At 46.1% G+C, this 21,818-nt stretch overlaps 1 protein-coding gene across 1 annotated transcript in view; it reads right to left on the minus strand.

The window, feature by feature from the left end:
• LOC131675042 (glutamate receptor ionotropic, kainate 2-like) overlaps window positions 1–21,818 on the minus strand; it is a 2,022,482-nt gene that overhangs the window by 1,060,030 nt on the left and 940,634 nt on the right. The gene's annotated exons all lie outside the window — the stretch shown is intronic.

Raw genomic sequence — 21,818 nt, forward strand, 5'->3', positions numbered from 1 at the left:
TCGCTCGTCCTCTTGTTTGCTTTATCAGTATTGCTACCTCAACCTGTTGTTACGCTCGCTGTTGTTGTTGTTGTTTCCGCTGTGGTTGCCGTTATTCCCACTGGCCTTCGGTCGCTCGATGTCTGCAGTAGCGCCGAAGTCCGCTCACGCAAGCACCCACGCACCTCGTCGGTTACCCACACACACCGCTGCCGGGTATCCTTCGGGACAGAGCTCGGCGCGATCCAGCCACCACACTCTCATTTTCGTCCGCGCACCGGGCGTCTCTCCGAAAATGAACATTGACGAGGTCGCGGGGACAACTCCGGAAAACCGTTGACTTCGGTTAAATCTACGCGTGTGCCTTTCTCTGCTAAAGCCCAGCAGATGCTCTCTCAAATTTTCGGGGTGATACGCAACTAGAGCGCTCTCTCTCTCTCTTCCTCTTCCGCGGCATCTCGATCGCTCCTGCCGTCAGCACAACCCGTACACAGTACCTCAAAAACAAAATCCAAGCATGAGTGCGTGACACATGCACACACTCTCAGCTTGGCGCGGCGCGCGGACACTAGTGAGAGCTAAACATAGTCTCCTTTTAGTTCGATACACTTGGCCCAGCGATGCTCCAACTTCTTTAACCCGTCTGAAAAATACGTTTCCTCGAGGTCTGAAAAGTAGGCTTCCGTGGTAGCGATTACCTCCTCATTCGATTCAAATTTCTGCCCGGCGAGTGACTTCTTCAAGTTTGGAAACAAAAAGAAGTCGCACGGGGCTAAATCTGGAGAATACGGTGGATGGGGCAGCAGTTCGTAGCCTAATTCGACCATTTTGGCCATGGCGACGGCGGAGGTGTGAGCCGGTTCGTCGTCATGGTGGAAGAGCACTTTTTTCTTCGCCAAATGGGGCCGTTTTTTCTGCAATTCGACGTCGAATCGGCCCAATAATTCGGCATAGTACAGCCCTGTGACCGTTTTGCCCCTCTCCAGGTAGTCGATGTATATCACACCTTGTGAATCCCAGAAAACGGCGGCCATCACCTTTCCGGCCGATGGGGCAGTCTTCGCCTTCTTCGGAGCACTTTCGCCGGGTAAAGTCCATTGTTTCGACTAGTCCTTGGTCTCTGGTGTATACCAGTGGATCCATGTTTCGTCGACTGACACGAAACGACGCAGAAACTCCTTCGGATTGCGCTTAAACAACGTCAGACATTGCTCTGAAGTTGTCTCACGGTTGCGCTTGTTGTCCGGAGTGTGCAAACGCGGCACCCATCGCGCCGACAGCTTTCTCATGCACAAAATTTCATGCAGGCCATGACCCACGCGGTCATTTGAGATGCCTACGATCTTAGCTATCTGGCGCACCTTCAATCATCGATCTGCCAATACGAGATCGTGAATTTTTGTCACGTTATCCTCCGTGGTAGCCGTTTTTGGAGCACCTGGACGTGGCTCTTCAAAAATCGACGTGCGACCACGCTGAAACTCGTTAAACCAATTTTTGACGGTCGCCATCGAGGGAGAAGAGTCACCGTACACAGCATCCAAGCGCTTTTTGATTTCACTGCGCGATTTCCCTTCCAAAAACAAGAATCAAATCACCGACCGATACTGCTCTTTTTACATTTTTAAAAAATCAACGGAGACACTTGCTTTCACACGCTCTCAAAAATAAACTACAACTCCGATCCGGCTGAAATCTTGACAGTAACCATCGAGAAGGTTGTATTACGTGATAGAATATTTCTTTTGCGAGAGTGGCGCCATCGGGCGGTGAGGCTAAGTACTTATCGGACCACCCTCGTAGTTGAAGATCCCAATTTCCCATCAAGGATAGCATTTTCAGATGAAGCAACTTTCCAACTTGACGGTATATTAAACAGACATAATTGGGCGGCTGAAAATCCTTACTGGTTGCGAGAAGATAAATCCCAGTATTCGGAAAAACTAAATGTTTGGGCCGGAATACTAAACAATAAAATTATTGGACCATTCTTTATTGATGCCAATTTAAATGCTCAAAATTATGAAGTTTTGCTTCGAAATTCGATCGTTCCTGTGATTAGAGAAATGACTACAGACAACTTTGATGAGACGTGTTTTCAGCAGGACGGAGCAACTGCCCACTACCGACTAAACGTTCGCACATACTTAAACGGGTCCTTTGTTGATCGATGGATAGGGTGAAGGGGCACAATTGAATGGCCAGCTAGATCACCCGATTTGACGCCGCTAGATTATTGGGGTTATCTGAAGGATCGTGTGTACCAAATAAAACCCGCAAATTTAGATGACCTTCGGCGGAGAATCGAAGATGTATCAGCTCTTATTCCCGCTCAAATCATCGAGAATGCCATTCGTGATTTCTACTATCGATTGGCTTACTTTCAGGAAGGAAACGGAGGACAATTTGAACATTTAAAGTAGATCGTTGTAATGATAGTAAGCAAACGAGAGAGGCGAGGGGACTCTCGTAAAACAAGCACCCCAAAGGGTACAGATTACTACGTCCACGCCGTTGTTCCTGGGTGACGCTGAATATAATAATATAACTGGTGTCAAAATTACGGGTTTCCATTTAAAAAAAAAGTTGACCTCCAAATGACCTTGACATTGAGGTTGAAGGTCAAATCCAAGGTCACCATCGAATTCCTCGTCGAAAGTTAGTCCTAGAACGACCTTCAGCTTCGTCGCAAAAACCCAATCCTGAGTGGTAGAGCGTGGTATCGACCCATACCTTGATGAGGCTAAATGACCTTGAGGTTAAGCTCAAGGTCATACCTCACTCATGACCTGAGTACATGTTTGGACGTAAAATTTTCCGCTCTTTCGATTAGCAATGTCGAAAATAGGGGTTTCCATTTAAAAAAAAAAGTTGACCCTCAAATGACCTTGACATTGAGGTTGAAGGTCAAATCCAAGGTCACCATCTAATTCCTCGTCGAAAGTTAGTCCTAAAACGACCTTGACCTTCGCAAAAGCTTAGCTACCTGGAAAGTTATTTCCTTGATTCGTTACTTTTTGGACACCCTGTATATAAGTATACATTTACGGTGTTTCAAAAATATTCAATGAAACTTATATCTCCCGATTCGGGTCGGAAAGTTATTTAAAATAAAATTTTTCAAAACATGTTTATGTTAATTTAAAAATGAGGGAATTGATGTTAAAGAACAGCCAATCGGCAGACGGATTTAGAACGTATCGCGGCCAATAGGGAGCACTCTATATTCTAAAGTGAGCAGAGAGCGTTAATGGGACTGACATGCGCGTCGCGCGCCACATTCGACTGAAAGCGGTTCTCAACTACATTTATGCACGTCATGAATCTTGCTTTCAAATTGAAACTCTCAGCAACTCAACAGCTTAAAAAATAATATTACTTATAAAAAGTAATATTTGTATCGAAATTGATCGATGAATCAAGTATGTTTTTTACAAGCCTATCAATTTAATTGGTGCTTAATATTATTTGGATATTGATTTTTAGTTTTTTTTGTGCTCATGTGATTTCACAGTTCTGTCGAAAAATCAAGCATATTCAAAAATTTTACTAGAGGTATGGGCTTAAGATTGGTTAAATAAACTATGTCATTCATAGATAAGTCGAAAAAAGTACTCATGTTTCTTTAAACCATTATATAAAATATATCAACATTGCAAAAAATAATTTGTACTTATACGAAATTATATCGTAATAAAAAATGTATTTTAATGGAAAAAGCAGAGCCCTAATCTAAATATTTAATATTTTACAGGTCAATTTGTAAAATAATAAAATCAAATAAAGCGTAAAAAGGGCGTTTAGTGTAAGGTGTTCCAGCGGAAACGGGTATAAAAGAAGAAGCTCGACACACTGGAATCACTCTAGTTCTGATTAGAGTCTAGTAAGGTTGAGCAAACATTGTGCTTAATAAATCAGTCTAAACACATGATGGTTCAGTTGAATGTTTTGCTTCCTACTGAAAATACCTTTCTACGTTACATCCCTGTGAGTCGTTCCTGTAGGTTTCCCGTTTCTACAGGTACTTGATAGCAGTGAAATATTCCTGTTCTAAAATTTCTTTATTTCATCAAATATGGAAAGCGAAATAACCGTGATAAAGAAATCGGTAAAGAGCGCCGAACTATGAGAGTGTGACTACGCCGAGGATCGGTATCGTATCGTTGTCAGCAACGACTCGTGGCAGCTGGTCGGCTCGGGCTCGTCCCACCCTTAGAGTGGTAGAGTGAGTCGGTACAGTAAGCTAAGGCTTTCTCGCTGATTATATGGCCACGTGAATGGTCGCACTCAAGGAGGAGTTAGAGGATCAACTCCCGAAGACTCGTCAAAAGTGATGGAGAGGCTGAAATCACCCAGTCGCCTTGGTTTGGAGTATCGTCTTCCCTGGAAGGGATATCGCAATGTTCTAGCTTGCCTCTCCTGGAAGGCGTCCACCGGGTATATTAAATGTGGATAAATATCCCGGATAAGGGCGTATGTAGCCGTCTGGCGAACGTTTGCGGAACCGATGGATAGTAACGGTGTCTTACAAGATCTCTACAGCGCCACAAAGCATTTTGGCTTCCCGTTCGGAATGCGTTAATGCTGTAGCAAGCTTATATCCACGGAATTCTTACTTAAACTATCTTAATATTTAGTTTCTGTAAGACCAACGCTTTTCTGATAGCTGAATTCTCCTTTTCTCATAATAGTAAAAATCTACTTTAACTCAGCAACTTATTCAATCATACACGAGGTCCTGACCGAAATAAAAAATTACATTTCGTAATGAACTTTAAAAATTATGACGTTACAAACGTAAGAACTATGAATAAAATTGAATTTAGATAAAAAAAAGAAAACAGAATTATTCATTATTTACAGATAAATATTTACAGGTAACAATAGACACTAAATATAAACTACAATAATCAACGCACTCACACTCTTGCTCTCAGACAAACACACCCACAGATCATTCATATCTTAGTTCGGATCGTTATCATCGCTGTCAATGCCGTCATAATCAACGTCATCTCCATCATGACCGTCGTTATTGTCCATATCAATATTGTCATTATTTTCTCCATTTCTCCACAATCTATCGAAACATTTTTCAAAATTGCCACCATTTTGTTTCATGCAGCATTCAGCTCTCCGACTTACGTTGTGCCCTGACCTTCCGATGACGTCCGAATAAGATGGTCTGCATAGTCGTCTATTCTTCCCTGTAATTCCTCAATAGTTTGAGGTTCCTTGCCATGGTATATTTTCTCTTTTGATGATTCCGATAGAAAGAAATGGCAAGGATTGCAGTTTGTCGATCTTGCAGGCGATTCAATTAGACTATAACGGCCGATCCAACGCCCGGGATATATTTGTTCCAAATTCCAAAAGTTAACGAATATAAGATTAATATATTGTTTAATGTATATCCGTGCGTGTATGCGTGCAAATTCTTATGAACCATCTTGTCCCTTCTCCCAAAATGTGACATAATGGAAGTGAGCGTTCTGAGCGCTCTGAGCAAGGGTATAAAGATCAGTACACCAGTTCATTTAGACCATTAATTCAAGTAACTCAACCAGCTTCAGATCTGTCTAAAGCTTTCTAACCTTCTATCAGGGATAGAGGTTCACTTTCAACTACCAGTGCCTGCTGCCAAACTAGGAGAGTTCTTACAATTAGAGGCATTTTCAGTGGTCTTTCTAGACGATTTTTCAGTGGCCTTTCCAGTGATCTTTCTAGACGATTTTTCAGTGGCCTTTCCAGAGGCTTCCGTAGTGGCTTTTTCTGAGGTCTTTCCGGGAAGATCGCTTGTGACTACCAGAACATGCTATCAAGGCAGTTTTCAGAGGTTTCTCCTGATATTTATCCAGTGACTATTGCAATGACATTATGAATGAAGTGATTATTCCAATGACTTTTCCAGTCAAATAACAAAGTGATGAGTATTCAAGTGGCAGTATTGTCAATCCTGTTTTAAAGTCAATATCTTCTCAACTCAATCATTCAAGATCTGTTTTTCTTTTATTTTCACCAAGACTAAATCTGATGATAACAAAGTTATATGAGATAGTCTTGATAGTGAACATTTTGATCCTTCGAGCCAGGTAACGAGTGAATTGAGTTGGGTTTGTGAGTATAAGGATCTATTGAATCAGCCTAACTTAAAGCCAATACCGTTGCTTAGTGAGCTTCTTGCTATAGGTTAAACCTAAATGTTTTGAATGCGAAAGTTATATTTATATCGGTATCCTTTCCTGTTATTCAGACGCAACATATATATTCTTACTTATTTTGAATCGCTGAGTACAAATTCGAGGTCCATTAGACCTCAGTACATCTGGCTCAAAGGCATTTGAAGGTGAAATGGAGAAAAAAGTTATTTGAGCGGAAATAGTTACCAGGTTTTAGGTTTTTCTAGGTCACTGGGTATCTGGGTGACAGGTGTCGACAAGTTGATCTCTTAATATAAATGCCCCGAGGTCTCGACTCAACTGTGCTTTATTGCTTTAATTTTCTGATATTTACCGTTTCTTTTTTTTTTCTTCGATGTGTGGCTGCGATTCTCAACTGCCGCACAGTGTACGGTTTGTAGATTTTTGTTTTCTCAAAGTCGTAGATCTTCGGAACGAAATGAGATAACGGGATAATTCCGGTTGCATTCGAAAGTTGAATTGATGATATTTTAAGGAAATAGCTGAATTGATGATGATTTTAGCGGAATTGACTATCCAACATTTGAGTTGTAAAATCAAGGTCAAAGTTGGAAATTTATCAAAAATATTTCTTTTTCTCAATTTTCCTCCTCGATCAAGATCAGTCTTGAAATAACTCAATATAGTTTTTTGTAGAATTTGGAACGACAAATCCAAATCTAATAAAGTTATTTGTCAATGAGAAAAATGCGTCCAAAGTCGAAGCAATATCAATTATCATTGGCCTTCATACAGTAATGTTACCACAGCCATCGTATTCTTCAGACCTGGCCCCCTGTGACTTTTTCCTTTTCCCAAAACTGAAGAGTCGACGGCTGACTACAGAACGGTCTCTCGAAATTGTACGCGGATAGGTTGAAATCCTTCGAGCGTTTTCTCCTATCCTTGTTCTGACGGGCCCCAAGTTCCTTTTTCCTCTCGTCTTCTAAGTATCTCGGCGAAGGGAATTGCGGCGGCTCACCCCTACGAACAAATTGATAAGCGGGGTTCGGCCTTTGTTCCACGAAAGGCTTACAAGGGAGAGAAACATTTACATGCGTCTGCGGGGCTACGCAAGGTAGCTCCCGACCCGGCACTGTCTTTTCCTCGGAGTCGCTCGAGTTCAGCACCACCTCCAAAATACCGTTGGTGGCACTCCGTATCGAGGCATTCCAACTCCTTTTCTCGATCATAGCCCCCGCTCTACGGTTTCGATTCGCCGCTCTACCCGCAAGATAACCATCTGTGGCAGCTCGAGATACCGGCGATGTCTCGCCTTGGCTGCTCGTCTCCGCCTGCGGGAAAACAATTTATGTTTTCGCGGCGATAATCCTCGACTTCTCCGATGCTTTACGAATGCAAAGCTTTGTGAACCGAAATGTTGCGCTCCAGCGCACCACCTCATTCTAGGTGCTCATCGGCGCAGCCAGACGGATTATCGAAACCGGGCTTTTGTTGTCATCACCACGCTAATCACTCACAAACGGTTTTGGAGGCGAAAGCAAAGGGGATGGAAAAGGTAGCACCTTTGCCTCTCCGTCACTAACCGACCCTTGAGCAAACTGCGAAGCGCAGGAGGCAACATCGGTGTCGTAAGAAGCCTTTTGCCCTACGCTCGAAAGCAAGGCGGTAGACCTCAATACCTGGTCCACCTCCTTAGCCCTCATAGCTTCCGTTATGTATGCCCCCGAAAATTCCTGGGTCTCAGCAGCCTGAGGAATGCGACCCGACTCTCTAGTTTCGACAGCAATCATTACCCGGCGTCAATGAATCTCTTGGATCTTTAAAACAAAACAACTAGTTATTACACCTGTTCTGTCTCATGAACCTATTTATTTTCTTTACGTGGAGCTACGTAACGCTTGATTTCGGAAATATGCACTCTAGTAGTACGATGCTTACTGTTCGTTGCTAGCTCGTATATCTCTGGCGAAATCACTGAAATAATTTCAAATGGTCCGTCGTATTTGGGATCGAGTTTTGCGTTTTTATTCGCACCTACCTGGGAAAGCGCGTGACGTCTACCTTTATCGTAGTACCTCTTTTGTCTTTCCTATGCTTTATCGATATGTCTAGCTACTAAGTCGCGTAACGCATTCAAAAGCTGTAATAGTGTCGGCCTACAACGCCGATAAATCTATTGCTATTACCAATTTTTAAAAAGGGGAAAGGTAAGGGAGGCGGTGTATCGCTCCTAACGAGGTAAAGAGAAAGGGTGAACACAATGATTATTCCTTTTATCTCGGTAAATCCATTTATTATAACACGCTACCTTGAGCGTTAACAGTCCGGTCACTCTATCGCGCGCCTTATCTAACTATACTGACAATCTCTGATCGCCGAAGGAGATGGCCGGCACGTTAGCGCCTTGCCATCTCACTACTAACTCGATATAATCTAAATTACCTTAAATAACTAAACTAGCTGTGCCGGCCGTGAGAGTCTGGCACAGCGCATAAGCCGCGAGTAACCGTAAGATGAAAATTTAAGAGAGAGAGAGAGATTAGAGAACGACCTGATGAATGTAGATTTCCTTCCGATACAGCGCCTTGCCGATGATGGTGATACGGTCCCGCAGGCAAATCTGTGGCTGAAAGGGCTCGCTGGAAGTGATAGGCTGGACCCGGGCAGATTACTAATGCCGTCTCGGTTTCCTCGCCTTTTTCTTGTTGACTGCAGGGGGTCTGTACACCTCTCTCTGCTCTGGGCAACTTTTTACTGCTCGCGAGTATGCTTCCGAGTGCGTGAGAGACTGCTTCTCACGCTCTCCCCACTCACTTGCCTAATCGGCGGCACGCGGCACCATCAAGCGCGGCCAGTGTCACGCGCCTGCCTCCACTATAGCCGCATTCTTTTCTTTCTCTCTTTTCTCTCTCTCTCTCTCTCTCTCTCTCTCTGGTACGTATTACACCTACTTTTTTCGCTCTGCTGATTATCTGCTTTACTCACCTCATTTTCCTCCTTGGAGTGAAAACTAAACTTTGCAGGGTAATCGTCATCTGCGGCTCTCATGCGTGGGCAATAAATCGCAATTTTTATTGCCTTTTTCGAGCCCCAAATGCGATTTAATACCTGGCTACGCAACAACATAACCTAAAAACGCTACACCGTCTTACACACCAACGCAAGCAACGCCTCACACACCTACGCCTCAGCACACCTGCGCTTCTACATGCCACGACTTCTGCTCTACCAACTACATCGGCTGCACCTTGATGCTGCCACATCACCACAACACATTCTACTAGGCTCCTAGCCATCGTAGACGTCGTCACCTGCACCTTGCCTACATATTGGTGAGAGAGAGAGAGAGAGTGAAATTTCAAATCATAACCTGTGCATGTGTATCAGGACTCCCTATGTGTCGCCTTCATTAATTCGCTCGACCATACTCAGAGCATCGTGCATATTTAATAAAAAAACACCCTATTCTGCACATAATATTACTGCTGAGTCATGCACATATAAGGTTATGTTCGCGTTTTGTTTACCTGTCTGTCCGTCTATTCAGTCGGAAAATGCTACTCCCGCCAGAGGCCGCTAGGCACAAAAATCCACGCGCAACTTTCAAAACTTGAAATCCGACTGTAGCGTCTCCGCTCTTCCTTGACTTCGTCAAGCTCTCTACAGTCGAAAATTTCCTGTCGTTCGCTTACGCGCAGTTTTCTATGTCCACCGCGTGTGCTAGGTGTCATCACCTGCTTCGTCGTGCCGATAACACGCTACTCTGCACCGATTGTAACGCGCTTTATCACGTTGATTGCGTCTCGCCGTCTCTTCGCCCAAAGAAGTCCGAGTCATTCATCTGTCGCCGACACGTGCTGGTTAGCAGCACTGACTCTTCTCCGGACTCTGTCGTAGCGGCCCCTCCCCTCTCTTTCTCCTGGAGCTTGACGAGTTCACCCAACGTGCTACTCATGAGAACATGTGTAACATGAATGCCCTCACTCTTCTCCCACAAGTCCAGCGACCCTACAATGTATCGGCTTTCGCCCCCAACCCCTCCTACCTACTTGTACCAGGTCGCTACCTTCAGTACAACCTCTTACCTCACCAACCCCAACCCACCCTCGCATCTAAACTCTAACCTCCGCGTACCTTCAAGCTCTTACCCATGCGTACTCAGCGTCGTCTAACAAAGCTCTAGCCTAAGTTTCCATCCCCCAACCGTCGCGCCTCCCGCTGCGTACCCTCGTCGTATTGCGCCTACTCTAAGCTTAGTAATTTTAAGATAGTCTTAAGTATTAAATGTATTTTCAATGAGGTGCCTCTCATTGCTATCTACGCGCTCGCCTCAACTAGAAATGTAACGCTCTATAAACACAAATTGCATTGCTTATCCACCACATACTATACTCACCTGCCTACATTATGTAACGATATTATATTACTTGCGTGCACTGTATCCTTCCTTAAGCCAACGGGGTCATACCCCATGGCTCAATAAATGTTTAATCAATCAATCAATCTCCTTTTCTCTTTTACAAGAGCGCATATTACTGCGCGCTCTTGTTGACCAATGCCGCTGCCTCTCTCTCTCTTTCCTCTTCTTTCTTGCTGCGGTAAAGCAAAGCTGAAAATATAAAGGCTGGCATCAGGCACGTAAAACTATGCGCCAAATGTCCGCCATGAGTCCTTGCCGATGGTAGAGAGATAAGGGACGCACGGTGCAGGTCAAACTCAACCGGCACCGTTACAGTCCCTCCGAAGGCCGAAGTTCTCCTCAGGACAACAAGGCCTTACTCCAACCTCAAGACTCTCTCTCATCCTCTCGGCACAGACTCACGACTTGACCCGGCGCAACAATAGCTTAGCTTATAGTAATTTAATAAACTTAAGACTAGTTTAATTCTAGGTCAGCATAAGAACAAACTAAAGTTTAGCTTAATAACAACGACTAAATTTACAAAGGTTAATCACAAGGGCAAACGCGGAGTCCACATGGTTTAAAGAAAATAAATTAAATCATCGGGTCGACAACGCGCCAAGGCGAACCGTGCACGTATTCACCCCTAAAGTCAGCTAGGTTGCAACAACAAAAAAAAAGAATACTATACCTTAAAGTTCGACGACTATCTATTACCCTCCAGGTACTTGAGCCTGAGGGCTCTAAGCTCCTCGGCTACAGGTGTGAGAGCGCCAACACCGTTGAGCCGATGACCAACCGCAGCAGCCTCCATCGCCGGGGGCGTCTCCGACGCAATCACCGGAGCAGCCTCCGATATATCCATCGGAGCAACCTCCGTTGTATCCATCGGGGCGACCCCCATCGAAAACGAGTCGGACTCATCCCGCGACCGCGACTCCGCGTCGTTCGCTTGTTGACGAGCGCTTTTGCGTGCCAGTCTCTTCCGATAAGCTTTTCCTGATCGATGACGCGATTTTCGCGTGACCTCCGGAGTAGTGACCAGGGAGGCCGTTCGTCCCGTCGTTACAGGTTCCTAACCTTGAGGAGACTGCTGTAGCGCCGGTCTGTCTTGTGGGACAGGCGGTTCACTGAACAGCGGCTCACTCAAGGCCGGAGCCAGGGCATCCCGGTTAGAGCTGATCTTTGCCTGTTCCAGCGAGTATGCCAGGCGACACTGCGGGTAATCACTGACGGCTGTGTCCAACCGCTTGCAGTTGCGGCAGTAGTCGCTTCTGAGCGGCGGCTCCGCGCAGTCGGCCCTGCGATGGGAGCCCGTCCGGCAATTGAAGCACCTGAACGGTGGGAGATCTAAGCGATCATCTCACGGCACAGGCGCCAACCCTCGGAGGAAGGCTCCCCTCACAAGCCCGAACCCCGCACCTGGAGCGCCAGCCCTATCCGGCATACTCGCCGGGGCCGACTCGGCTGAGCGCCTTTCCCCGCGCCTTACAGGCTGGGCAGCCTCGGATGATGTTGAGGCATGCTCAGTTGTCGGCACGGGGAGGACGGGTAACGAGGCCGGAGAAGACGACGGCTGACTTGCCACCCGACTCGCACCGGCTACAGAAAGTTGGTCGATTTCCAATGACGCAACGTCCGCAACCAAGGGAGCCGATAGCGGGGGCACCGGGTTTCTCGAGTACAACGGCGACTCGATGTTGCAAGAAGACATGTCGAACCGTGCCCGCCGTCGCCTCCTCCCCGCGTTAACGCGTTCCTCGTGTTCACGTCTTCGCTCATCAGCCGAGTAACCAGCAGGCGCAAAAGCACCCGGTCTACCAGTTCTCACGAACTAATAGGCCGGATCTAGTCTCTGGAGCGCAAGAGGCTTCCATGGCAAGGGTTCATGCACGTGCCTTTGAGGCGCCAATCGAGGCACCTCAGAGGCCCGCGGAATCTCCCTTGCCGAATCACCATCCTCGTCCAATATCTCTAGCAGCCCGTTGGTGCCTAAGGAACCCAGCGAAGGGCTAAGGCGTCCGACTCGTCCCCGCGAATTCGCGCGCGTCCTGATGACCCTCCCGAAAGTCGGCCTTGGGGCGCGACCGATCGAAACATGTCGTCGATCCGGTGACGGTCCCAAACGGGCATCAACAACGACCGCTGGCTGATACAGGCCCTCTGCGGCGGAGGCCACGCGCGATCTCTCCGCTGCTTCACGTATCGCGAGAGACGTGAGGCGATAAGACGCGCACTTGCGTACGGCCTCTCCCCAGTACCGTACTGGAGCGACCAAACGCAACGTCGTAGAAGTAGCCTTGTCCTTTTTAAGGCTCACCAAACCTGACGCCTCGTAGGGGAGCGGACTCACTGGTAACGGTGGAGGAGTCGGCACTCCTCGCGACCCGAGGCTGGTACTAACAACCGTTTCGGTCGACGTGCCAGGAAGCTGTGGCGGAGCCTCGACCAAAGTGGCCGCCTGCTTTTCCTGTGAAGGAAAAGCGGCTAGCCCCTCGGTCTGGCTCAACTCCCCAGCTTCCCACTCCATTAACTACCGCGACACGTCAGGGATGCTCATCCCAATCGCGGTAGATGACTGTGCGGCTCGGTCATGCTGAAAGGGTGCTGTGGCTGCCAGATCCATCGTCCTTTTTGTGCAACGTCGTTATCGATACCTTCAAATGAAACAACGGATATTTAAGTTATCACACCTATAAACTAAATACCTCATTACTTTCAGCGTGAACGTTATGCCTAATCTTCTTTAACCTTTCGAGGTGCAAGGTATCGTTTTAATTCGGATACATGCACTCGCGCACTACGATGTTTGTTGTCCGTTTGCAAATCATATACTTCCGGTGATAGTACTCTAACGATTTCGTACGGACCGTCATACTTAGGGTCTAGTTTCGCGTTTTTACCCGCGGCAGCGTTAGAGAGCGAATGGACTTTCCGCCAGACTAAGTCTCTGACTTGGAAAAGTACTTGCTTTCTACTTCTATCATATTGACGCTTTTGCTTTTCTTGAGCTTCTTCAATATGTTTCGCCACTAGGTCTCGAAGCGCGTTCAATCGCGTTAGTCGATCCGTCCACACTTGCGTATCAATTTTTATAATAGGCAATTTCTTTTCTAGCTCTCTCCTAAGACTTTTAACCGGCCGAGGATCTCTACCAAAATTCAAGAACGCCGGTGATACCTTAGTTGACGACTGCGTCACGGTATTTAAAGCGTGCCTAAACTCGTGCAAATAACGGTCACAGCTTCTGTGGTCTTTATCAACGAACATAGCAATCATAGTTTTCAGCGTCTTATTGACGCGTTCAACCGGATCGCTCTGCTGATGATATGCGGGGCACAACACGTGCTCGATGCCATGCTCTCGCAACATACCTTGATATATCACGCTCTTGTATGCTTTCGCATTGTCACTTATCAAATACTCTGGCGTTTCCCATCTAAATAAAATTAATTCTTCCAAGGCAGCGGCGAGAGCAGGCCCGTCTGCCGACCTAAGCGGTTTCAATTCTATCCACTTAGTGAATAGATTTTGAAACACGACCATATACCGAAACCTGTTTTTGCTGCGCGGTAGCTCGACTACGTCCGTGGCTACTACGGCCCAGGGGCATTCTACTGCACGTTTTCCCATTAGACCGAGCGGCGCCTGTTGTACAGTCTTGTACTCCTGGCACTTTTTACACTCGGAAATGAAGGTACTAACGTCGTACCAAACGCCCGGCCAGTAGTACTCACGTGCTACTCTATCATATGTTTTTTCCCAGCCCAAATGTCCAGAGGAAGGCTCACAATGAGCGTCGCGTAACACGCGTTCCCTATGTTCAACCAGTACTACCATACGCCAACATTCTTCTCTGTTCGTAATCGGATCGAGCAAGTGATTTTGCATAAATTTATAGAGCGTCCTGCCTTCTACTCTCCAAGTTCTATACTTTTTCGGCCTAGATAACACGTCCTGTATCCGTTGCAAATACCATTTATCGCTCGTGTCCTCAAACGCGCATACCTCATATTCGCCTTCGAATTCTCTAGATAGCGCGTCTGGCACATGGTGTAATGCCCCTTTCCTATGTACTATCTCGCAGTCGTGCTGCTGAAACTCGAGTACCCACCTCTGTAATCGACCTGTAAGTTCTCTTTTATTCAAAATTTTCATAAGCGCGCTATGATCAGTAACTACAATAAAGTGTGACCCTTCTATGTACGGTCTAAACTTCTTTACCGCAAATAGGACGGCTAAAAACTCTATCTCACTAACCGTGTAGTTACGCTCATGAGTATTAAGCATTCGGCTGGCATAGCATATCGGATGCTCGCCATCGTCGAATATTTGAACTAAACACGCGCCAACCGCAAAAGATGAACCATCGCAATGCATGTAGAAAGGGCGCGCAAAGTCCAGGCGCGCAAGAACAGGCGCCTCAGTCAATGCGCGCTTCAACCTTTCAAATGCAACTTGCTGAGCTTCACCCCAGTCCCACGGTTGATCTTTACGAATTAATTTTGTTAGAGAAACTTTGATATTACTTTCGTGTTCAATAAACCTAGAGTACCAGCCTACCATCCCGAGAAAGCGACGCAACTGAGCTACGTTGTTCGGGGCCGGATAGTCTACAATCGGTTGCACCTTATTGTCGTCCGGACGCAAACCCTCACTGTCTAAGCGATAGCCCAAGTATGTCACTTCTGTACAGAAGAAATCCGACTTCTCGAGATTGATTTCCAAACCTACACTTACTAATCTTTTCAGCACCTTTTCTAACCAGAAGATATGACTTTGAAAATCAGCGCTAACTACCAATAAATCATCGAGGTACCAGAAAACATGCGGTTCGTATTCAGGTCCGAAAAGTGCATCCATGACTCTCATGAAAGTTGCCGGCGCGTTTACCAAACCGAACGGCATCCTTTCAAACTTCCAGAGGCCTAATCCCGGTACTGCAAAAGCTGTATACTGCTTGCTCGATTCCGAGAGTGGAATTTGCCAGAATGCTGACTTTAGATCGATTTTCGAAAGATGAACCGCGCCACGCAACCTATCCAAAATTGAGTCCATACTCGGCATCGGATACGCATCAATCTTCGCTACTTTATTTACCGGCCTAAAGTCTAAACAAAGCCTGTAACCTCCGTCTTGTTTCCGTACAACTACCGGCGCACTACTCCACTGGCTGTTCGACGGCCTAATTATCTTTGCTTTCCACAGGCGCATCGTTTCCTCCTGTGTAAAAGCCAAAATTTTCGGCGACATTCGGCGCCTTGGGGTTTTAATCGGGCGCGTATCACCTACATCGATAATATGCTCGATAATATTTGTGACAGCCGGCGAGTCTCCAGGCTCAGGGACGATCCGGCGAACGAGCGCCATGATCGTCTCGCGCTGAGTTTCCTTGTACCTATTCAAACCTGCGCATTCAGCGTACACGTCAACTGCCTCGCTATTCGTATCGGCTAGTTGACACCAGTCGTTTTGATCGCCTGACCGCCAGGCACGATTCCCAAAATTAATGTTAATATCCCATTTATTCCAAAAATCCGCGCCTAATATAAGATCGTGTTTTAGAGTTGACACGGCCGTTGCGGTAAGCCAAGCGAATCTACCACCAATTACAAAACACAGTATAAGGTCGCCCAATATTCGCGGCTTTTCACCTGAAATACCTTGAATAATTATCGTAGGCGGCTTTAAACGTTCCTCATACCTTTGTGCAAGCCTCGGTCCTATAACTGATACTTGAGCACCCGAGTCTAACAGTGCGGTATAGACTTCATTGCCTATTGTTACCTTCAAGAAAAACCTATTCTCGACCACGGCTACTAGCGCTTCATCTGACTCTCCCGTTTTTAGCAAAGGCACTGAGCTATCCTCAGTCTCCCCTCTCACCGAAACGGACGGTGCGTCTGTACAGACAACCGGACGCTTGTCCAAAACTCTAGTGTTAGCGGGTTCGTTAAATATTTGTGTATTTTCTATACGCGAATTTATTGAGCCCGCTACGTCATTAGATGTGGAAGAGTCCACGTTCAGCTGAGTTTTGTTCTTTCCGACCGCATCCCACGCATCGTACTTGAACAAAGTTCCGCTTGTCGCCTCGTCCCGCTGTTCATGACCGACCCCAGCACTAACACGCTGAACCGAGGCTTTTCCGCCGTGCGAAATGCTCGATTTTTGGTTCTGTGGCTTTAGGGGCCCGTCCAACGCCGAGGAAATGAACTTTCCACTAACCGCGAGATCTGGTCTCTCCAGCTTCTCGTCAGCTACATCGTAAATGACTCCACTACCCGGCCTACAAACGACTTGCTTTCTTTCGTTTGCATCCGACTTCTCACCTAATACACTACTTTCAACGCGATCGAAATTCTTTATTTTCGACGCGCCAACCCAGCTACTTTCTTTTTTAACTGCTCCTCTATCCATACCGCCCGTTCAATTTGCTTTAAGCAGAAGTCGCTGAGCGGTCGACGGCTCCCGCATCCGAGTTTCCCTGTCTTACTTGATTGCAAACTGGGCAGTTTCGGAAGACAAACCCGACGGTATCGCATACCTGACATACTGGTTTGGCCTCCGCCGGTCTCAGTGGACAATTGTTTGCATAGTGCCCTGGTTGTCTGCACTTATAGCAAACAATCGGCTGCGCATTTTGCGCGGCCGGGCACTGAGACCTCTGATGGCCAACCAGACCACACGCGAAACACGCGCCAGCAAAGGGACGTTGTCCTCTCGCGTTACCTACTAGGGCACCGTTCGCTTGTCCACGACGCTGTGGTATCAAATTCGGCGCGGAGAACATCGGCACCTGGGTGGCCGGCGGCTGCGCCGCAACGTTCGCGCAACGTTCGCGCGAAGCAACCTACGCATCGCAAGCCGATTTTTGCACGCGAGCGGCATGTTGTCAAAAAAAAAAAAATTATTATTCTTTTTCTTTCAACGACGCAGATTCAATGGCAACGGACAATCAAAGAAACGCGCAGAACGCGGTAACTAACACGCTAGGAATTCAACAACATACAAAAAAAGAAAAAAAAAAAGAAAAATGCTGGTAAACACGGTAAACTGAACTAGCCGCGCCTTCCTTGGGTCATGTGCTGGCAAGTTATCGCCTCGCACGTGAACATAAAGGAATGCGTCGTATGGGTGTAACTGAATACCTCAACCAGCCAACTTCCACAACAAGAACACGCCACAGCACGAACGACCCGCCACGCCGCGACCCGACACCTCTGAACAAAGACGCATCGTTCTTCGCACTTTGCCCTTGTTCACAAGGAACGCGAACACTTTTGCACTGCACACACGTAACTGAATTTTGCACGCACACTCTCAATCACTCTTTCTCATTTACCTTGCCTTCCTCCCCACAAGGGATGCCATGTAATAGTGTCGGCCTACAACGCCGTTAAATCTATTGCTATTACCAATTTTTAAAAAGGGGAAAGGTAAGGGAGGCGGTGTATCGCTCCTAACGAGGTAAAGAGAAAGGGTGAACACAATGATTATTCCTTTTATCTCGGTAAATCCATTTATTATAACACGCTACCTTGAGCGTTAACAGTCCGGTCACTCTAACGCGCGCCTTATCTAACTATACTGACAATCTCTGATCGCCGAAGGAGATGGCCGGCACGTTAGCGCCTTGCCATCTCACTACTAACTCGATACAATCTAAATTACCTTAAGTAACTAAACTAGCTGTGCCGGCCCGTGAGAGCCTGGCACAGCGCACAAGCCGCGAGTAGCCGTAAGATGAAAATTTAAGAGAGAGAGAGAGAGATTAGAGAACGACCTGATGAATGTAGATTTCCTTCCGATACAGCGCCTTGCCGATGATGGTGATACGGTCCCGCAGGCAAATCTGTGGCTGGAAGGGCTCGCTGGAAGTGATAGGCTGGACCCGGGCAGATTACTAATGACGTCTCGGTTTCCTCGCCTTTTTCTTGTTGACTGCAGGGGGTCTGTACACCTCTCTCTGCTGTGGGCAACTTTTTACTGCTCGCGAGTATGCTTCCGAGTGCGTGAGAGACTGCTTCTCACGCTCTCCCCACTCACTTGCCTAATCGGCGGCACGCGGCACCGTCAAGCGCGGCCAGTGTCACGCGCCTGCCTGCACTATAGCCGCATTCTTTTCTTTCTCTCTTTTCTCTCTCTTTTTCTCTCTCTCCTTTTCTCTCTTATAAGAGCGCATATTACTGCGCGCTCTTGTTGACCAATGCCGCTGCCTCTCTCTCTTTCCTCTTCTTTCTTGCTGCGGTAAAGCAATGCTGAAAATATAAAGGCTGGCATCAGGCACGTAAAACTATGCGTCAGATGTCCGCCATGAGTCCTTGCCGATGGTAGAGAGATAAGGGACGCACGGTGCAGGTCAAAACCAACCGGCATCGTTACAAAGCAATAACCTATCTCAATCTTGCGCCTTAAACTCTTTACCGGGCAGGAATCCCTATCAAAGTTTAACAACGCCGGCGATACCTTTGTAGACACCTGAGTCGCAGTATTTAAAGCATGACGAAATTTATGCAAATACCTGTCCTATCTCCTGTGATCGGCATCTACAATCATCTGCTGGTGATTGTAGATCTGCTGGTGATTGTAGCCTCTCCTAAAATACTTTGCTCTTGCACGCCTTCGTGTTATCACTAAAAATATACTCAGGAGTTTTCCACTTAAATAGAATTAATTCCTCGAGCGCGGTGGCAAAAGCCGAACCGTCTGCTGACTGTAGCGGTTTTAATTCGACCCAGCATGTATTGAAACATATTCTTGTTACGGGGCAGCTCTACCACGTCGGTCGCTATCACTGCCCATGGCCTTTCTACTACGCGTTTACCCATAAGACTTATTGTTAGAGGTGCTTGCTGAACCACATAATACTTTTGTCATTGAGGGTACTCATCTACGAACGTCTTCGCGGCATACCATACTTCCGGCCAGTAATATTGACGAGCTATTCGATCGTAAGTCTTTTCCCGGCCGAACTGTCCGGAGAACGGATCGCAATGAGAGTCTCTCAACACTCTTTCTCGGTATTGCAGTGGCACTACCATGTGCCAACACTCCTTACGATTAGTTATCGGGTCGAGCAAGCGATCGCGCATGAACCAATACAGGACGTTATTCTCTACTCTCCAATTCTCGACTTTCTTTGGTCTTTGAAGTATGTCTTTCACACGTTGTAGATACCAAACATCCTGTATCTTATCAAACGCGCAAACCTCAAAGCTCGTCTTCAAATTCTAGCGAAAATGCGTCCGGCACATGATGCAGTGCTCTCTTTCTATGAACGATTTCACAACATAGCTACTGAAACTCTAGCACCCACCTTTCCAAACGATCTATCAATTCCCGTTTATTTAGAATCCTAGTGAGGGCGCTATGATCCGTAACGATAACAAAATGGAAACCTTCTATATAAGGTCTAATTTTTTTTATCGCAAAAAGTACCGCCTAAAATTCGATTTCGCTAACCGTATAATTTCGCTCATGCGCGTTTAGCATTCGACTGGCGGAACATATAGGGTATCCGCCATCGTCGAATACCTCAACCAAACACGCACCAACCGCGAAGAAAGAGCCGTCGCAATGCAGATAAAAAGGACATGCAAGTACCGGCGCCTCTGTTAATGCGCGCTTCAACTTTTCAAATGCAACTTGCTGTTCCTCTTCTCAGTCCCACATCTGGTCTTTTCAAATGAGCTTAGTCAACGGGACTTTTACCTCACTTTCGTATTCGATAAACCACGTATACCATCCTACTATACCTAGGAAACTGCGTAAATGAGCTATGTTACTTGGCGCAGGATAATCTACTATCGGTTTTACTTTGTCATCATCCGGACGCAAACTATCCAACCTGTACCCTAAATACGTTACTTCGATACAAAAGAAATCGAACTTTACTAAATTGACTTAAAACCCAACACTAACCAAACGCTTCAAAACCTTTTTTAGCCAAAACACATGACTGTCGAAGTCTGCGCTAACTACTAGTAAGTCATCGAAATACCAGAAAACGTGCGGTTCATACTCTGGAACGAAGAGCGCATCCATAAGGCACATAAAAGTAGCCGATATATTGACCAAACCGAACGGCATAGACCTACACCTGGGACTGCAAACGCCGTATATTGTTTGCAACTTGCCGATAGCGGAATTTGCCAAAACGCCACTCACAAATCTTTTTTGACAGGTATACTGCTCCGTACAACCTATTCAAAATAGCATCTATGCTATACATCGGATACACGTCTACTTACGTATTATCGGTCTGAAATCGAGACAAAACCTGTAACCGCCGTCTTGTTTACGTACTATCACCGGCGCATTACACCATTGACTGTTCTATAGCCTAATTATTTTCGCCTTCTATAGCCGCATGTTTTCTTCTTGCGTGAATGCTAATATTAGAGACGACATTCGGCGCATCAGCGTCTTTGCCAGGCGCCACAGGCCGACAAGGGTAAAGTTACAAAAACTAGAGTATACTTTCTCGAAGCATTTTGGTATGCTGAATCCGAAATTGGCCGCAGAATTGTTCTATCACGTCTAGTTTTCGAGATATTCTAACCAAAAGTGTGAAAAAAGCATTTTTGATTGAACAACCATTTTGGAGGTTATGTAGCATCGTGAAAGATCTTTTCAGGCAAAAATCGATCAGACCATTTTAAAATTTCATTAAAATTTCATAGTTTTCAAATAGCCTACAAACCATGTACTTATATAGTATAACAGAGAATCCGAATTCACGAATCCCAAATAATTAAACTTGAATTCAATAACCTCAAACCTGATAATCCAAACCCTACAAACTTAATCCTACACACCTCAAACTCAACCCACCCCTACTAATCCCACCCCTTTTCATCCACAAGCAGTCAAATTTACCTAAATCTAGGGGTAACATATACAATAGCTTTTGTTATATAATAGAATAGAATTACATCCCACAACACAAATAAGCTTACACATCAACTAACTCACCTAACTAACCCCACCTAACTAACCCCAAGAAATCACCCTCAAACAAGCATATCTGCCTCAGGAAACTTCGAAATAAATTTCTAATTTTTTTCTAATTTTTTTATATTGAAATGGAGTTAAATATGAGAAGAGAACTGACTTATTAAATCAACACATCTTTAACCCAACTAACCCCAAAAAATTACCCGTATGTAACTACAACAAGCAAACTCACTTATCCCCCAATCTCTCAAACTCCAAGCCCACAAACCTTATGCTCTCAATATCGGAGCTCTTAAATCCTTAGCTCACAAATCCCAAGTCCATAAACTCCAAGT

This window comes from Phymastichus coffea, unplaced genomic scaffold, assembly GCF_024137745.1.
Source record: "Phymastichus coffea isolate CEN01 unplaced genomic scaffold, Cenicafe_Pcof_1.1 PCOF00015, whole genome shotgun sequence".
In the NCBI taxonomy this organism is placed as follows: Eukaryota; Metazoa; Arthropoda; class Insecta; order Hymenoptera; family Eulophidae; genus Phymastichus; species Phymastichus coffea.